Source organism: Musa acuminata, chromosome BXJ3-2 (assembly GCF_036884655.1).
Source record: "Musa acuminata AAA Group cultivar baxijiao chromosome BXJ3-2, Cavendish_Baxijiao_AAA, whole genome shotgun sequence".
Lineage (NCBI taxonomy): Eukaryota > Viridiplantae > Streptophyta > Magnoliopsida > Zingiberales > Musaceae > Musa > Musa acuminata.
Genome location: NC_088350.1, coordinates 1,251,875 through 1,267,723, shown reverse-complemented (window position 1 = coordinate 1,267,723; position 15,849 = coordinate 1,251,875).

Below are 15,849 nucleotides of genomic sequence, written 5' to 3'. Positions count from 1 at the left end.
AAAAACATTCTTATCCAAAAACATTCTTATATATTACACACTCCTACCGACACTGTAAAAACAAACAAACGAAAACATTGGTTTTAGATTTTATTTGTTTACATAATGAAACATAAATCCAAAACCACTATTTGTGATTCAAAACCTTTGCTTTCTTTCCAACCTTTTGGTCCCCAATACCATACTCCTGTTTCCGAACCTCATGTCCTTGTTTTTGGCTTCTATCGGAGGCCATCACCACGTGACGCGCGCCCCCCACCCCCACACACACGCGCACACGCACACGCTTGCGGCCCGGTCGCCACTAGCGGACGAGAGCCGTGTGAGCTCGTGACACCCCCTCCAATCTCCCGAATAAATCTTGCTGCCTTTTCGGTTTTCCTTGGATTTGTTTTGTTGTTCTCGGAAGCGACCCTGCTGGTTTTGGTCTTTTTCTTGTTCCTTTGGAGCTTGCTTCCACTTGCCTACAGAAAACAAGGTTGGGCCAAAATGTACGCAGTGTGCCGGAGGAGCGTCTCTTCTCACTGCCCTCTCCCTGACGCGGACGAAATGGCTCGAACTTTCGAGTCACTCTCTTGCAGCTATGCCAAATTCAAGTTTGATGTCTTTCGATGGTTGGTAATGCTGCGAGAGAGTTAACATGCATCTAAAATACATTGGATAACACTTCCAAAACCTCGAATTTTGATACAAGGTCCAATATACTCTCATCGATCAATACTTCGTATAAAATATATGTCAAATGAGATCTTCACCCTTAATGATAAGTGTATCTCATATATATTTGATATCATATAAGATTTTCTTAATTGTACGAGAAAATCTCGCTGTTTTATTAAAGACACTCCTCCCCCTGTCATGGTCTAAATAGGAAAAACATATCAATAAATTTCAATGAAAAACATATCTTTTATCATAGTATCATAGCCTCTTGCCTAGAGCAAGCTTTTTTCTCATTGTCTGACAATAGCAATCGCTCCTCACCGAGCTCTAAAGAACCTTAGTTGCTTTATGATGCCTATACTCCAACTGCTTATCCGCCCCTAGCAACCCCACCGTCGTTCATGCAAAAGCGTGACATCTCCTCACTACGATCGATTTCTCGCTTGAAGACGCCACGGTTCATACCTATTCCAGATGGCTGAGTACGATAGCAGAAGCACTTGGTGAGTCGCACGTGCATCTCCCTAGGCTTCCTCCTCTGCCTCGGCTCACCTCCAACGACGTTGATCCAAGACGATGACGGCTGACCAACAATGACTGCGACACTTCTTCACGTCCCCAAAGTCGGACACTAGATGTATCCTACGACTGTCGTGGCCCGGCCAACCACAACTCAGCAGTCCATCCATCCCCTATGCCACCCTCAGTGGATCCAACGTATCAAGGCAACTTGTTGCTCACTGCTCTCGACTTCGCAGGCGTCATCCATGCTGCTCTCTATTCTTCCTCAACCACATCTCGCCAAGCGGCTCCCATCCCTCTCTAGTCACACCGGCCTCGCCTCCCTACAGGGTCGTCACCCGCGCCAACCTGGTCACATCCGTCGTTGCTCGACGGTCTTCTTTCTTCGCTGATGACCCAAGTGTTGGGAAGAAACCAGTTAAAGCGGAATATTCTTTTCCCTCTTTGTGTATCAAAGTGGGTTCCTCATTAAAATACCAACTTGATATCCAAATATAAATATCAACCAGCACAGCATAAACAATAGAGCAAATAATCAATCACAAAGTGAGACCAAATCTTTTAACGTGGAAAACCCAATGTGGAAAAAACCACGGGACCGTAGTCCACCTCAAACTTCTACTATCAATAATAATGATAACAGGTTTATAGTAGGTCTTCTCTAGAATAACTAGAGGATCAGAATAACATCAAGATTATATATCTTGGCTCAAGAATAACATATCTTCATAATGTAAGATGGATCTCCTCGTAAGAAAATTCTAGGTCTCACAAAGTGGATATTACAGGAAAGTACCTTAGAGAGGGTAAACTGCAGATCAACATTGTTAGGATTGTAGAGTTTGCTGTAAGGATTCTCCACATAAAATTTGGGCCGAAACTGACAACGTTTAGCCACCGATCGTCAAGCAGAAAACTCAGAAATTTAATCTTTCTCTCTTTATTTCTCTCTCCTCTTTCCTCTGCACGTCGCACGCTGCACGCGTTCACTGTGCATACACCCACGCTGCCATCACACCAATTTTGCCCTTTCTCTCTTGAATTCTTTGATTTGGGCTCATGGCCCAAATTTGTCCAAGCCCACATATGGGCTGGACCAAACAATTCTCCCCCTCCAGCTCATATGGTGGGTTGTACCAAGCCCGCTCTTCGCCTTCATGCTTCAAGCTTCTTCTTAGGCAAAGACTTTGTCAATATATCTGATCCATTCTCATTAGTATACACTTTTTCCAACTGTAATTCTTTCATCTCAAGCACATCACGAATCCAGTGATATCTCACATCAATATGCTTGGATCTAGAATGGTATGTTGAATTCTTGGAGAGGTGAATGGCACTCTGACTGTCACAGTAAACAATATATCCTTCCTGTTTCAAGCCCAATTCCTGTACAAACTTTTTCATCCATAAAGTTTCCTTACAGGCTTCAGTAACTGCTATATATTCTGCTTCTGTGGTTGATAGAGCAACACACTTCTGTAACTTAGACTGGCAAGAGACTGCTCCTCCTGCAAATGTCATCAAGAATTCCAAAGTGGACTTCCTGGAATCAGTATCACTTGCCATGTCTGCATCTGTGTAACCTTCTAACACAGGTTCATCATTACCAAAACATAAACACAACTTGGAAGTACCTCTTAGATATCTTAATATTCATTTCACTACTGTCCAATGTTCCTTTCCAGGATTAGAGAGAAATCGGCTGACAACTCCAACTGCATGAGCTATATCTGGCCTAGTACAAACCATAGCATACATCAAACTGCCTACTGCAGATGAGTAAGGCACTCTGGATATTTCTTCTTTTTCTTTCTCACTTGTAGGACATTGTTTCGAACTAAGCTTGAAATGACCTGCAAGTGGGGAACAAACTGCTTTAGCTTTAGTTGAATCTTTCAAGAACCTTTTCAATGTAAGTCTCCTGAGATAGCCAAATCTTCCTTTTCTTCCTATCACGAAGAATCTTCATGCCAAGTATTTGTTTCACCGATCCCAAGTCTTTCATGGCAAAAGACTTACTTAGCTCTCTTTTAAGCTTTTCAATTTTTCCAACATCATAGCCAACAATCAACATATCATCAACATATAGCAGTAAAATAATAAAATCATCATCTGAAAATTTCTTCATAAACACACAATGATCAGATGTGGTTCTATCATACCTTTGGCTCATCATAAAGGAATCAAACTTCTTATGCCATTGTCTAGGTGCCTGTTTGAGTCCATATAAGCTTTTCTTAAGCTTACATACCAGATTTTCTTTTCCCTTGACTTTGAAACCTTCTGGTTGCTCCATGTAAATTTCTTCTTCTAAGTCACCATGAAGAAATGTTGTTTTTACATCAAGTTGTTCAACTTCTAAATTCAAGCGGGCAACCAAACCAAGAACAACTCGGATAGAGGACATTTTTACAACCAGAGAAAATATTTCTTCAAAGTCAATATCTTTCTTCTGACTGAATCCTTTCACAACTAGTCGTGCCTTGTATCTCTGTTGTGAGCTATTATTTTCAGTCTTCAATTTATAAACTCACTTATTCTTGAGAGCTTTCTTCTCTTTAGGCAATCTTACCAAGCCATAAGTGTGGTTCTCAAGCAGGGATCTCATCTCTTCTTGTATGGCTTTAACCCACTCATTCTTATTCTCATATAGAATAGCTTCTTGGTAAGTTTCTGGCTCTCCCCCGTCAGTAAGCATAACATACTTATGTGGAGGATATCTGGTAGAGGGTTGTCTCTCTCTAGTGGATCTTCTCAATGGAATCTCAACTGGTGGTGGAGGTAGCTGTTCAGTTGGTTCAACATCATCAACTGTAGGTGTATCATCACTGGTATTCTCATCACAATCTTCTTGTTCATCTCCCCCATGATCATCATGAACTACAGGTGAAGGAATTGGACCCAAACTCCAAGGAATATAAATAGAGGTTTCTGGCTTCTCAATATTATCACCATCATCAAACAATTGGTCTTCAAGAAACACAACATCTCTGCTTCTAATAATCTTCTTGTTCATTGGATCCCATAATCTACAACCAAACTCTTTATGACCATATCCCAAGAAAATACATGCTTTTGCTTTACTATCAAGCTTGGACCTCTCATCTTTGGGAATATGAACAAATGCTTTACACCCAAAGACTCTCAAATGATTATAAGATATATCTTTTCCTCTCCATACTCTCTCTAGAACATCACCTTGCAGAGGAACTGGTAGAGAAAGATTTATCAGGTCAACTGTAGTTCTCATAGCCTCCCCCCAAAATAACTTTGGTAACTTGGCATGGGAAAGCATACACCTAATCCTTTCTTCAATGGTTCTGTTCATCCTTTCTGCCACATCGTTCTGCTGAGGAGTTTTAGGAACTGTTTTCTCAAGCCTGATACCACGGAACCTGCAATAATTCTCAAAAGGACCCTTGTACTCGCCACCATTATCTGATCGAATACACTTTAGTTTTCTGCCAGTTTCTCTTTCAACACTGACATGAAACTCCTTGAAAGCATCGAGTACCTGGTCTTTAGATTTCAAAGCAAAAGCCCACACTTTTCTAGAATGGTCATCAATAAAAGTAACAAAATAAAGAGCACCTCCAAGAGTTCTAGTTTGCATAGTACAAACATCAGTATGAACTAAATCAATAACATCTGATCTTCTAGATGATGAATATGTCTGAAATGCAACTCTATGTGTTTTTCCAACTAAGCAATGATTGTTGAATCTCAGATTTTGATGATGAAGTCAATTGTCATTTGTTATCTAATCTATATGTTGAGATAAGTGTGCAGGATTAACTACGATGAAAGTAAGATATGCAGCAGGAGTTGCGCCGGAGTCAAGACAATGATCACGTTGGGAGTTTGAGAGTTCGACGGAAGTTCGGACAGTCGTCGGAGGTTCTACGGGAACAAATTCGAGAAGTCCATGAGCTTGCCAAAGAAGCTCATCGGAACTCGCCAAGTAGATCGTCGCAAGTCCAGGAGTTTGCCGGAAGTCCGCAGGAGCATCACCGAGGGTTCATCGGATGATCGACGGAAGTTCGCCGGAAGCTCGCCGGAAGAAGCGATTGACGCACCAGAGCAAGTTGCAATAAATGTCTTAGGAAATATCGTAGTTAGCATATTGATTAAGTTGGAAATGGGAGGTGATCCCATTAACTTAATCTTGGGGCAATTGGGCCCCTGAAAAACCCAAATTGGGCCGAATGGATCAACCCATTCGGACCCTGATTTCTGCCAGGCGGTGGCACCGCCTGGGCTCAGTCTCCGAGTGAGACTGGGCGGTGCAACCACCCCTGATAGGAGGTGGCACCGCTTGAGCTCGGTCTCCGAGCTCTGGCTGAGCGGTGCAACCGCCTCAGTCAGGCGGTGGCATCGCCTGAGCTCGGTCTTCGAGCTCTAGCAGGAGGTGCAACCGCCCCTGATAGGAGGTGGCACCGCTCAGAGGCTCAGTCTTCGAGCTCTGCCAGGCGGTGCAACCGCCAGATCCTGGAATTCTGGGAATTGACAGTTTTGAGCTCCAAATTCAAACTGGGTTGGGGCCTATAAATACCCCACCCTTTCAGCACTGAAAGGGCACCAAAAAACCACCGAAATTCTGATTTTACTTTATGATTTTTAGAGCTCAAAAGTGTTGTATGAGTTGAAAGTTCTTCTTCCTCTTTTCTTCCAAGTCCTAATTTGTTAAGAGAGGAAAGGAAATTCTGTAAGGGTTGTCTCCTAAGTCCGTCAAAAGGAGTGAAACTGTAAAAGGGTGGTTGACCTTCGCCTATTGAAGGAAGGCCTTTAGTTGACGTCGGTGACCTCGTCGGTGGAGGAAGCCAAAAGTGGAGTAGGTCAAGATTGACCGAACCACTCTAAATCTTGGTTTGCATTTACTTTGAGCATCTTATCTTTACTGCAAACCTCCTCAAAAGCTTACTGCTTTCTACGCATATACGATTGGGTTTCAAGCTTTGCACTTTCCGAATCGGCGTTTAGACATAAATTAGTTTTCTCGTACGATCGTCATATTTCAGTTTGCGTTTACGTTTTAATTTCTATCATAACTTCAAACTGCCTTTATATCCTTGCTTTAACTGCATCTCGCTTAATCAAGTGATTTACGAATCAACATTTAGACGTAAATTAGTTTTTCCATACGAATATCATATTTCAGTTTGCGCCTACTATCTGATTTGAACCATTACTGCAAACTGCATTTATATCTTTGCTGCATCTCGCTTAATCAAAAGTTAAAGTGATTTACAAATTGGCTTTCTTACTAAAATCACTTTTATCAAACGAACGCAATTTATTTTAATCGTAGAAGGTTTTCCGCTGCACTAATTCACCCCCCCCTCTTAGTGCTCTTGATCCTAACAATTGGTATCAGAGCGGGGTTAACTCTCAAATGGATTAAAACCCAAGAGAGATGACATACGCCGAAAACCAAGAGGGCCATTCTATTACACGTCCACCCATATTCAATGGGACAGACTACACCTATTGGAAGACCCGAATGAGGATCTTTCTTATTTCTATGGATTTTGAACTTTGGAATCTTGTCGAAAATGGATTTTCGAAGTCTTCTCTTCAAATGATCGATTGGAATGAATTGGAGAAGAAGGCTTTTGCTTTAATGCAAAGGCTATGAATGCCTTATTTTGTGTACTTGATAAAAATGAGTTCAATTGTGTTTCGGTTTGTGAAACCGCATTTGATATTTGGCACACACTTGAAGTGACTCACGAAAGCACAAGTAGAGTGAAAGAGTCAAAAATCAATCTTTTGATACATTCTTTCAAACTTTTCCGGATGAAACCGAGTGAGACTATTGGCGACATGTTTACCCGTTTCACGGATGTCGTCAACGGTCTAAAAGGACTCGGAAAAAGTTTTTCGAATTTTGAGCTCGTAAATAAGATTCTAAGATCCCTTCCTAAGAGTTGGGATCTTAAAGTCACTGCTATTCAAGAGGCGAAAGATCTAAACAACTTCTCTCTTGAAGAACTAATCGAGTAATTAATGACCTACGAAATGACTTGCAAAGCTCATGAAGAGCAAGAAGACATCCTTCCAAAGAACAGGAAGGATATGACACTTAAAACTTCAGAAGACCACTTGAGAGAAAACTCAAGTGATGAGGACTGTGACGATGACTTGGCACTTCTAACAAGAAAATTTAAAAAAATTATTAAAAGAAACAAGTTTAAGAATGACACAAAAAATAAACTTGAACCCAAGAAGGACCAAGTTATTTGCTACGAGTGCAAAAAGCCGGGACATTACAAAAGTGATTATCCCCAAGTCAAAAAGAGAACATCAAAGAAGAAGGCGCTCAAAGCAACGTGGGATGACTCGAGCGCGTCGGAAGAAGAGGAGTCTAACACCGAGCAAGTTGCTTATTACGCCTTAATGGCCATCGGAGAGGAGGTAACGAATTTAATCGATGTAGATTTATCATTTGATGAATTATTAAATGCCTTCCATGACTTATTTGATGAATGCAAGATTATTAGTAGAAAATACAAATTGCTAAAAAAGGAGCATGATAGTCTTACTTGTAATTTCGATAAGTTAAAAACTAAATATTATGATAGTTTAGGTTCATGCATAAAATGTCATGATCTAGAAACTCTCCAAAAGGAAAACTTGCTACTTAAAGACACCTTGAAGAAATTCGAGGTTGGTAACAAGTCTTTGAACATGATCCTTGCAAACAAGGGTCACGTTCCCAAAAGAAGTGGAATCGGATTTGTGAGAAGTCCTCACCAAAATCCAACCACCTTCATAAAAGGCCCCATCTTACATGTTCGACACCAAAGCAAATGCAACTTTTGTTGCAAACTTGGATACAAAACACATTATTGTCCATTCAAGAAAATTAGTCCGAACAAATTAATTTGGGTTCCTAAAGGAACCATGATAAATTCTATGCAACATGATAAAAAATGTAGATCTATTTTTGAGGCACTCAAAAGCAAATGGGTACCTAAAGGTCATCCTTTCTTGTAAAGACATAAAACATCATAAGCTGGGAGCAAGAAATAATATCCTGCTATTTGGATTCTCGATATTCATGACCCGAGATCCAAAAAGAACTCGCGATGCTCTCTAGCCTAAATAACAGAAGAGGATTAGAAAATTAAAATTACAAATGCGATATAGATACAATCCTATTTGATCCCTCAGAATTGGAAACCCATGATTCTCACTTCACATATCCTTTGGATTTTCGAACCCATTGATGTCATCCGTTCGTTACTTTCGAATCCAACTATATCATGAACTTACTAAGTTTGTCATGAACTTGCAAGGCTTACCAACTTGAACAATCTGTCACAAACATGTGCACGACATTTAGAGTATGCACGTCATAAGATCTATCTTAATCATGCAAAATTTCTTATCTTACAATAAAAATTCTTATGTAATTACGTAAGTAAAGTTGATTGCTCTAAATGAAAATTCTTCTTAAGTCAAAAACATTCAAATCAGATCACACTACAGTCAGAACAAGTGCTCACCGCCTGCAGGTGGTGGCACCGCCCCAGCTAGAGGTAGCACCTCCGGCTGTCACATGTTGCAAGCGGTTGCACCGCCCCAGCCAGCGATGCAACCGCTCGTAATTCTGCCTCTTTTTAACCCGAGCTAGGGCCGGTGGTGGAACCGACCCCAACTCACTCCCTTCCCCTCTTTACTCTTTCAAAGCTTCGCCACCTCCATTTCACCCCTCATAGCATCCCAAATACTCCTTATTTTGAAGCAAAAGATCAACAATCTCTTCTTCTATTGAAGATCTCACTAAGGTATTATCTAAGAACCCCTCAAATTCTGTTTTTGATTCATTTACTCTTGCTCATTATTATCCTCTTAAATAGCAGTAGTTATGGGGTCTAGAAGATCCTCAAGGAACAAAGGGAAGAGGATATTAGTGAAAGATTTTGATCTTACCCTTTTCGATTCAAAATATCATGCTGAAAAGTTTTCCTCTTTCGAACTTAGGAGTGTCAATAAGGGAAAACATGTAGATTTAAATGAACTAAGAGACTTAGAGACAATCCAATGGTTTGCAAACTTAGATCTACTCTCTATTTTACAAATTAGTGAACCCATCTATCCAAGACTTGTTAGACTGTTTTACAACAATATACAAGTAGATGAAAAAGAATGAATGTCTACCTATTTCTTAGGACAACACATCTCCATTACGGATAAATTCATTTGTGACATGATAGGCATTCCCCTAAAAAATAGGGACTTTATTTTAGAGGATCATGGGATGATGAAACTATTGGGACAACATATGTTGAAGCCTTAGGAACATTTTTCGCCAATCCCAACTTAGCATTTGTTCCTAAAAGTTGTGAACATCTACTATCACTAAACACTAAGGTACTTCATCATATCCTAACTAGCATCATTCTCCCTAAACAATACCATCATGATGAAGTAAGCCAAATAGAATTAGGAACTATGTATTGGATCATGAAAGGACATGACATCTGTCTTGGTTATCTTATCCAGCAAAACATGTTACAACTATCTAAGAAAGACATGATGCTTTCATATGGTGGTATAATCACTAGAATACTGAAATCCTATGATATTCTAATACTACCGGAAGAAGAAGTAATAAAAGTAGATAGGTTTAGCATAATAAATAAAAATCTACTTCACCGATTAAGATGTGTTTATAGAAACAGTAACTGGGTTAGAATACCTAGAAGAACCGATCCCCCCCAACCTGAATTGGAACCGGAAACACCAGTCTTTAGAGGTACTCAATCTCCTCCGATCTGTCCCTTTGAGGAAACACATTCATTTGAGCAAGCTACTGCATCATTTGTCGAAGATATTGGGATTCAGATGGACCGATTTGAACAAAGACAAGAACGGCTTGAACATCGACAAGATCAAATCCTATCTGAGCTGTAGCAAATTCATCGACAATTTGACTCTTTATTTATGCACTTTAATTTTCCACCTCCTGAATGAACTTGTATGTGAACACAATCACCTATTGTTATTGTAAACTCTTTATGTTACTCACCATGATGCCCTTTGCCTTGATCCTTGATATGGTTACCTGATGTATTTATTTGTGAGCATATGTAGAGTTACAAACATCTCTCATTGTTTAATCTCGTTATTTATTGTCGGATTTTACATTGAAACTAAATGTTTTTATAACTACTTTGAAAACCTTGTGCCTTGGTTTCCATGATAAATATGATTTGAGAAAATGATATACCAATGCAGTTGATGAGTCATGACATTGTCATGATATTATTATTGCCATAACAATAAACATCAACTAGTTGATATTTTTACAAAACCTCTAAGTGAAGAACAATTTGATTTCATAAGAAGAGAATTAGGAATGTTGATGTGTCCGAATACATAAACTTGTTGAAATTATTTTTTGGACTTTATTGAATGATTGATCAATTTCACTTAATTGCTATGATGATTTTACACAATTACATATTAGAAATTATGTGTATGAATATAAAAATTTCCATGATGATAAGCATATTTTGTCTTTATGATCATATTTGAAAATAAATAGCACAGTCTCGTCCGAATGTATGAAAGTCTTAATTTCGTTTTCGGATTCTCTTAAAAGTCAGAGTTTCTCGATACATTATCCTCTTCCGGACTTAATAAAGCATATGTCATAACGAGTTTAATTCTCATCATTGTTGACATATGAAATACATCTCTCATACACCTATGTGAAGAATATTCTTTAAAGAAATGGATTTAATAAAATGATTCCTGATTATATGAATGATAGTGTTTTTACTAACAAAGATTCGTTTCTAATACATATCTTGATCCTTATGAAAATGAAGCAAGATTTAATCTCTCATCAATTTTAACTTCATTTAAAGTAAACTTACAAATAGATGGTGGAGATGCGAGGTAAAAATAGAATTGATATCTCCATGTCATGGTTGCATAATTGATTCACTATTGAAAATGACATGAACCTAGTAAAGGCATCACACTTATGCTCAAAATTCGCTTATATTGTTCTCCTGGTATCACAATTACCATGCTTTTTGTTGATGACAAAGGGGAAGAAATATATGAGTATTAATGCCATGCTTGCATCACCAAGAGATATATGAATTGATGCTATGATTGCTATAATTTGCATTATGCCTTGTTTGTATCATGTAATGATATCAAAATCTTACTTCGCAGTTTTACATGTTGATATCTTACAATATAATGAATTGCTACTATTACCATCATTCAAACTTGTAATGTAAAATTTGAAAATGAATGTCAAGTCTTGACATCATCTTCAGAGAGATACATCATGATGGGAATCATGATGGGAGTATTGATAAGTTTAAATGATTTTAACTTATCAATATGTCTCTTGAATTCAAAGGTTTTGAATTCAAGAATGACTTATCTCAAGTATGACATATATACAGGGAGAGTTAAGGTTAACTCCATTATCAATTAATTGTCATCATAAAAAAGGGGGAGATTGTTGAATCTCGGATTTTGATGATGAAGTCAATTGTCATTTGTTATCTAATCTATATGTTGAGATAAGTGTGCAGGATTAACTACGATGAAAGTAAGATATGCAGCAGGAGTTACGCCAGAGTCAAGACAATGATCACGTTGGGAGTTCGAGAGTTCGACGGAAGTTCGGACAGTCATCGGAGGTTCTGCGGGAACAAATCCGAGAAGTCCATGAGCTTGCCAAAGAAGCTCGTCGGAACTCGCCAAATGGATCGTCGCAAGTCCAGGAGTTTGCCGGAAGTCCGCAGGAGAATCACCGAGGGTTCATCGGATGATCGACGGAAGTGTTGAATCTCGTATTTTGATGATGAAACCACTTGATATATGTTTATGATTTAATCTGCATTTTGAGTGATGCAGACTGCTTCGATCAGGATGAGACAATTAAAACAAGAAAAATCATGTTGTGCCGGAGGAACATGTTAGAAGATTGGACGTCGGGCCGGTGGATCGGTCGACGTATCGACAGAAGGCTTCGGGTCGTGGACTTGGGCATCGGGCCAAGAAGAGCGGGTATTGTGCCAAGGATATCAGAGTTGTGGAGTCAACTGGCCGATTGGGCAATAGGCCGCAGGAGAGGACGATGCGTCGAAAAATCGGACGAAGCGTCGAGGGACCAATGATATGCCGGACAACTTGGATAATTGCTTAGGATTAATTGTCTCGATTGAAGTTTTGTTTTATATGTGCAGGATTAACTACGATGAAAATAAGATATGCAACAAGAGTTACGCCGGAGTCAAGACAATGATCACGTTGGGAGTTCGAGAGTTCGACGGAAGTTCGGACAGTCGTCGGAGGTTCTACGGGAACAAATCCAAGAAGTCCATGAGCTTGCCAAAGAAGCTCGTTGGAACTCGCCAAGTGGATCGTCGCAAGTCCAGGAGTTTGCCGGTAGTCTGCAGGAGCATCACCGAGGGTTCATCGGATGATCGACGGAAGTTCGCCGGAAGCTCGCCGGAAGAAGCGATTGACGCACCGGAGCAAGTTGCAGTAAATATCTTAGGAAAAATCGTAGTTAGCACAATGATTAAGTTGGAAATGGGAGGTGATCCCATTAACTTAATCTTGGGGCAATTGGGCCCTTGAAAAAACCCAAATTGGGCCGAATGGATCAACCCATTCGAACCCTGATTTCTGCCAGGCAGTTCGACCGCCTCAGTCAGGCGATGGCACCGCCTGAGCTCAGTCTTCGAGCTCTGGCAGGAGGTTCAACTGCCCCTGACAGAGGTGGCACCGCCTGGGCTCGGTCTTCGAGCTCTGGCAGGAGGTGCAACCACCCCTGACAGAGGTGGCACCGCTTGAGCTCGGTCTTCGAGCTCTGGTAGGAGGTGCAACCACCCCTGACAAGAGGTGGCACCGCCTAGAGGCTCAGTCTTCGAGCTCTGCCAGGCGGTGCAATCGCTCTAGTCAGGCGGTGCAACCGCCAGATCCCGAAATTCCGGGAATTGACAATTTTGAGCTCCAAATTCAAACTGGGTTGGGGCCTATAAATACCCCACCCATTCAGCACTGAAAGGCAACATACAAACACCGAAATCCTGATCTTATTATGTGATTCTTAGAGCTCAAAATTGTTGTAAAGGCCAAAAGTTCTTCTCCCTCTTTTCTTTAAAGTTCTTATCTTTAAAGAGAGGAGAGAAAATTCTGTAAGGGTTGTCTCCTAAGCCCGTCAAAAGGAGTGAAACTGTAAAAGGGTGGTTGGCCTTCACCTATTGAAGAAAGGCCTCTAGTTAATGTCGGTAACCTCATCGGTGGAGGAAGCCAAAAGTGGAGTAGGTCAAGATTGACCGAACCACTCTAAATCTCGGTTTGCATTTACTTTGAGCATCTTATCCTTACTGCAAACCTCCTCAATAGCTTACTGCCTTCTGCGCATATACGATCGTGTTTCAAGCTCTGCATTTTTCGAATCGACATTTAGACGTAAATCATTTTTATCGTATGAACATCATATTTCAGTTTGCGTTTACGTTCTGATTTCTATCTTAACTGCAAACTGCCTTTATATCTTTGCTTTAACTGCATCTTGCTTGGTTACAAGTTAAAGTGATTTACGAATCGGATTTTCTACCGAAATCGCTCTTATCGTACGAACGCGATTTTAATCGTCGAAAGTTTTCTGCTGCACTAATTCAACCCCCTCCCCCCCCCCTCTTAGTGCTCTTGATCTAAACAGGAAGTTCGCCGGAAGCTCGCCGGAAGAAGCGATTGATGCACCGGAGCAAGTTGCAGTAAATGTCTTAGGAAATATCATAGTTAGCATAATGATTAAGTTGGAAATGGGAGGTGATCCCATTAACTTAATCTTGGGGCAATTGGGCCCCTGAAAAACCCAAATTAGGCTGAATGGATCAACCCATTCGGACCCTGATTTCTGCCAGGCGGTTGAACCACCTAAGCCAGGCGATGGCACCGCCTGGGCTCAGTCTCCGAGCGAGACTGGGTGGTGCAACCGCCCTTGACAGGAGGTGGCACCGCTTGGGCTCGGTCTCCGAGCTCTGGCTGAGCAGTGCAACCACCTCAGTCAGGCGGTGGCACCACTTGAGCTCGGTCTTCGAGCTCTGGCAGGAGGTGCAACCGCCCCTGACAGGAGGTGGCATCGCTCAGAGGCTCAGTCTTCGAGCTCTGCCAGGCGGTGCAACCGCCTCAATCAGGCAGTGCAACCGCCAAATCCCGGAATTCCGGGAATTGACAGTTTTGAGCTCCAAATTCAAACTGGGTTGGGGCCTATAAATACCCCACCCTTTCAGCACTGAAAGGGCACCCAAAAACCACCGAAATTCTGATTTTACTTTGTGATTTGTAGAGCTCAAAAGTGTTGTATGAGTTGAAAGTTCTTCTTCCTCTTTTCTTCCAAGTCCTAATCTGTTAAGAGAGGAAAGGAAATTCTGTAAGGGTTGTCTCCTAAGCCCGTCAAAAGGAGTGAAACTATAGAAGGGTGGTTGGCCTTCACCTATTGAAGGAAGGCCTCTAGTTGACGTCGGTGACCTCGTCGGTGGAGGAAGCCAAAAGTGGAGTAGGTCAAGATTGACCGAACCACTCTAAATCTAGGTTTGCATTTACTTTGAGCATCTTATCTTTACTGCAAACCTCCTCAAAAGCTTATTGCTTTCTGCGCATATACGATTGGGTTTCAAGCTTTGCACTTTCCGAATCGGCGTTTAGACGTAAATCAGTTTTATCGTATGATCATCATATTTCAGTTTGCGTTTACGTTTTGATTTCTATCATAACTGCAAACTGCCTTTATATCCTTGCTTTAACTGTATCTCACTTAATCAAGTGATTTATGAATCAGCATTTAGACGTAAATTAGTTTTTTCGTACGAATATCATATTTCAGTTTGCGCCTACTATCTGATTTGAACCATTACTGCAAACTGCATTTATATCTTTGCTGCATCTCGCTTAATCAAAAGTTAAATTGATTTACGAATTGACTTTCTTACTAAAATCACTTTTATCGAACGAACACAGTTTATTTTAATCGTAGAAGGTTTTTCGCTGCACTAATTCACCCCCCCCCCCTCTTAGTGCTCTTGATCCTAACAATGATCACAAGATTTAAGAGGTGTACCTTGCAACTCTGGTAAGAACTGCTTTCTAGCAAGAGTTTGAAGACCCTTCTCGCTGATATGTCCAAGCCTCTTATGCCAAAGATCTATACTTTCACATTTTTGAATTGCATTAATCTCTTCTTTATGTAGCTTAGCTTCCATGACATAAAAAGAGTTAATCTTCTTTCCTTTTGCCACAATTAGAGAACCTTTAATGAGTTTCCATTTACTTTCACCAAAATAGTGTGCAAAGCCCTCATCATCAAGTCTGCCTATAGATATCAAGTTAAGGCGAATATCTGGAACATGCCTTACATCTTTGAGTTTGCTCCCAATACTGGTCTCCAAGCAAATATCTCCAATACCCACAATCTTAGATGTACCATTGTTTTCTATTTTAACATTACCAAAATCACCAGTAGTGTAAGATCTAAAGAAATCACCATGAGAAGTAACATGAAATGAAGCACCAGAGTCAATTACCTAATTATTGTCCTGAGCTACAAGACTAACACAACCTTCATCACAGACAATAGTGATATTACCTTCAGCAGCAACTGTATTGGTCTCTTTC